Below are 4,961 nucleotides of genomic sequence, written 5' to 3' on the forward strand. Positions count from 1 at the left end.
GTGTTTGTGTGTGTGTGTATGTGTTGGTATGAAGACTTGAACTCAGAACCTCCTACAGTCTCTATTATTTTATTTTCCCACTCCTGGTTGGTGAGCTACCATTCGAGCCATGCTTTCAGTATACTTTCTAGAAGGTGGACCAGATGACTGTCCACATTTGGTTCAATGGATTGCACTTGCTATCTTTTTATATTCAGAAATGGCCTTTGGAAAATTGAAGTGTAGAATGATGACCCTGAGCATATAAAAGCAAATTTAATTCTACTTATTATATTGACACTCTTAAGAGTAAATGATTGATGTTTCAGAAAGCTTTTTTTTTTTCAAAAGTCGTTTCTGTCTGCTGATTAGGTAATCAGAAAATTTGACTATGAATAAAAACCTATTACTCTTTAGTATCTTAGTTAATGTGTTCCCTTTATCTTTTGTTCTTTGGCCCAGACCACAGTATGCTATATTTACGAACATTTCAGTCTATGAAACAGAGTTAATTCTCCTGATTTTAGAGCAATGTAGTAAATTTAAAGTAAGCTAGCAATCCTATCACATCATTCCATAATATGTGCTATTTCCAGGGAAGGAATTGATCCATAAATACATGAGCCATTTTTTTGAACTGTAAATCAGGATACAGGATGAACATGATAATTTTTTTTGTAGATTGATGACAAATTATTGAAAATGTAGCTTTACCGAGAAATTCAGGATGGGCATCATTTTACTCACCATAGGTTTGAAAAAGCTTGTGATCTCACTAGGAGACCACTAGGTCCAACATCTGACACTCAGGCTTTCCTGCAGAACTTTAAAAAATTAAATAGTTGTTCAGAGGAGTTTCCATTCAACAGGTCAATTTATGAGTGCAATGTATCTGGATCAATGTCATATAATTTCTTCAATCATTCTCTCTTCCATCTATCCCCACTCACCCATCTATCATGTTCTCATAATCATTTTTTGTGTGTGCAAGTCCTGGGGCTTGAACTCAGAACCTGGATGCTGTTGCTGAGCTTTTTTTTTTTTTCTTTTTACTAAAGGGGATTGCTCTATCACTTGAGCCATAGCTCCTCTTCTTGCCTTTTGGTGGTTGATTGGAGATAAGAGTTTCATAGACTTTCCTACCCTGGCTGTCTTCCAACATCAATCCTCAGATCTCCTGAGTAGCTAGGATTACACGTGTGAGCCACTGACACTTGGCCTGTCATGGTTTTAAACAGAGAAGAAAGTCTCTGGTTTGAGAAGCTTAAGTTCTACACAATACATGCGCAAAGTGCTTTCTATCTAAGTAGATGGTGGTCTCTTTGAGGAACCCTGGCACAGCACAGTTTGCCTTTTCTGAGAGACATCTCAACTCAAGTTTGGGTCACAGACTTGCATCAACTGGTCTTGCTTCAAAAGAAGTTTTTTTTTTTTTAATTAGTCTAGAATCTGTAATTAACAAAAGCAAAAATCTTTTATTGTTTCTGACTTATGTTAAGGTCAGTGAGTGGAAATAATAGTTCCAGGCTAGTTTATGAAGGTTGAGAACATCAGGAGTTCTTCACTTTAGAAAAGGGAGCAGATAAAAGTAAGAGGCAGGGGTAAAGGCTGAAGATTTTCATTTCATTCCTGAGAGAGATTTTAACCATATGCAATAAATTGGCATGTCTGATTTCTTTCAAACAAAACATGAAATATAAGTATACTTAATTTGATGACACAGGAAAACTACTTACAGATCCTTATTCTTTTTATTGATGTTATTGTTAAATATATTACCAGGTTTGGCATCATCTTTTTCACACATGTAATTCTTTCATTCAATACTCACTGCTAAAGTCTCTGTAAAGTCTCTGTAAAGCACAGACATGCTTGCTCTCTTCTTCCCTTCCTTGTCTAGGTTCCCTTTCCAAGTAAATCTTAAATAACCACTATTCATTTTTAGCATTCACTAGTATCTATTAAATAGCAAGTATTTTCTGGGGAAATATAAGGATATTTAAATATAGACACTTCTGGGACTTGATCAAGTCCAATGTTTCTGAAGCATGAGGAAAGAAGCAAGGGGAGAGAAGATTGATGGAGAGGATGAGTATAATTAAGGTATATCATATGCACATATGAATTTGTCAAAACAACCCTCCTCATGTAACTAGTTTATGGTATGTGTGTGGAGGGGCGAGGGCAGGGAAAACCAAAGCAGCACATCTCTAATACCAGTATTTCAAGTTGTTAGAGGTGTTGAAGTTCTTGGTTTTGGCCAAAGGATATTCTAGCATAGCTCCATGCACATCAAACAATCCAACTTCAGTTCTTCCTGACAGTAAATGCACAATTGATCCCCTTGGCTTACAGTGCTGGACATTCCTTCAAATGTTCCCTAGGCATAGTACATTCCCTTAAGGCAAAAGAATTGTAAAATCTACAAAAGCTATGGGCCACTTAGGAGTCCAAGAGTTAATTGAAGAGAATAGATGTTTTTGTGTTGGATTCTGTACCACTCCCAAGTTTGACATCTGAAACTTGTAATACACAGTCTTTTAAAAGTAGTTCTGTCTGTACACTTCAAAGAACCTCAAATAAATAAATGATCACTGATTGCTTAGTGGTGGAGGGCTATAAAGACAATTGCTCCATTAATCAGACAGACAGAAATTTTTCTGTAAGATTCAGAGGTAAAAATGAGATGATGCATTTTTTAAAAAAATATTTGAACCAGAACACCCAGGAACAACAAACAAAAGATTACTTCCCTTGTCTTTGTTTTAGTTTATTAGGGATGGTAGAAGTTATTTCTTTAGTTTTTTTCTTTTGTTGGTCTTGAGGCTTGAACTCTGGGCTTGGCACTGTCCCTGAGCTCTTCAGCTCAAGGTGAGCACTCTAATATTTGAGCTACATTGCAACTTCCATTTTTCTGGTGGTTAATTGGAGATAAGAGTCTGATGGACTTTCCTGCCTCAGATGGCTTTGAACCACGATCCTGATCCCAGCCTCCTGAGTAACTAGGATTACAGGTGTGAGCCACTGGCACCCAGCTAAGGACTTGAATACACAAAATAAAGTATATCAAAATGGATAGAAATAAATGAATTAAAATAAAACAATCTGGACTTTTAAAATATGAACACAAACAGAAGCAGAAACCTAGGCAACCTTAGTTTTGATGAAATAAGATCAAATAAAACTGTTTTATTACTTTGCTTTGGGATTATGGAATTAATGCATTCATTAGGGAAAAATCTAGGTGCAGAAAAATGTTTTTTTTTTTACCACCTAGGAATTAGTATCATAGATATTTAGGTGAATAGTCTATTTCAGGGAATCTTGACAGGTGAGTATGGGCTTTACTTTTTCTTCAAAGACAGAATTATGTTAAAACAAATGTTTTGTAATTGTCCTTTTTGCTTCATCTGTCCCTGTCCCTCCACATAAACAGATGACAATCTAAATGACCATATAAAAATGTCATGCTACAAATTTATTGGGTCTATAGGCATTTTATACCTTTATTGCAGTTTTTTTCTGCTGTTAATGTACTAGGATCAAAACTGGTTGCTCGGGATCAGCTTTCCAGCATACACTTTCAGGACTCTAAAGAGAAGCTATTCAGTGAACTTAATAAGTCACCTAGCAGTCACCATGGATGCTGGGCCAGGATACACCTGTCCAGTGTCAGGTGAAGAACTTCCTCTGGTCATGGTCTTACCACTATGATGTTTTGCCTGGAATGGGGCAAAGCAAAGATAATCTGAGCCCTCTCTGTGCTAAAGTTATTTCTCTCTCCTTGAAGTTGTTCCTCTCAAGTATTTGTCTCAGTAAGAAAAAGTAATATTGCACTAATAGAAATAAAATGAAAATAAATACATGTTGAATAATTAAAAAAAAGAGATACCTGAAATCTCAGTTCTCAGGAAGAAGCATGCTGCCCATTGTAGCAACGGTCCAATGCTCTTTGAGAGGCTGGAGACCATTTTGTTTGTTTGTTTTGTGGATCTAAAAAAAGTACACATCTTACTTCCATCTCTTTGCGTCACATCATGATTACATTGGTAGGTTTGGAAACCAAGTTCCACTTTATATAGCTTTTACATTTCCTACAGAAAACATCCATTTTAAAAACCTCCCATGCTCCTGGATTGGAAGGATCAAGATCATGAAAATGGCAATACTGCCAAAGGTTATCTACAGATTCAATGCCACTCCTATCAATATTCCAACCTTATTCTTCAATGAAATAGAAGAAGCAACCCCAAAATTCATTTGGAACAATAAAGAACCTGAATAGCAAAAACAATCCTTAGCAGAAAGAACAGTTCTGGAGGAATATCAATACCAAATTTCAAACTCTACTACAAAGCCATAGTAATCATAACAGCTTGGTACTGGCACAAGAACAGATCTGAGGACCAATGGAATAGAACTGAAGATCCAAAAATGAACCCACAGACCTATGGCCACTTAATCTTCAATAAGGGATCTAAAATAATAGAATGGAAGAAAGCCTCTTCAGTAACTGGTGCTGGCAAAATGGGTTAAATTCCTGTAGAAAACTAAAGCTAGAACCTTATATATCACCCTGCACCAGAATCAGGTCCAAATGGCTCAGAGCTCGAAGTCAAAGTAGACACCTTGAAAACATTGCAGGAAGGAATAGGAGAAACTCTAGGGCTCCTTGGCACAGGTGAAATTTTCTTAATAAAGATCCATAAACACAACAAATCAAAGAAAGGTTGGACAAATGGGATTGCATGAAACTGCATGACAAAGGACATAGACAGCAAGATCAATAGAAAGCCTATGGATATGGAGAAGATTTTCACTAGCCATACAACAGACAAGGATCTCTCATCTAAAATATACTTAGAACTCAAAACGTAAATCCCCCAACAATGAATCCTCAAAGAAACAACTGCCTGATAAATAAGTGGGCTAAAGAATTAAAGAGAAACTTCTCTGAAGAGGAAATAAGAATGGCCAATAGA

This window comes from Dipodomys merriami, unplaced genomic scaffold, assembly GCF_024711535.1.
Source record: "Dipodomys merriami isolate MVZ:Mamm:240054 unplaced genomic scaffold, mDipMer1.0.p SCAF_14, whole genome shotgun sequence".
NCBI lineage: Eukaryota > Metazoa > Chordata > Mammalia > Rodentia > Heteromyidae > Dipodomys > Dipodomys merriami.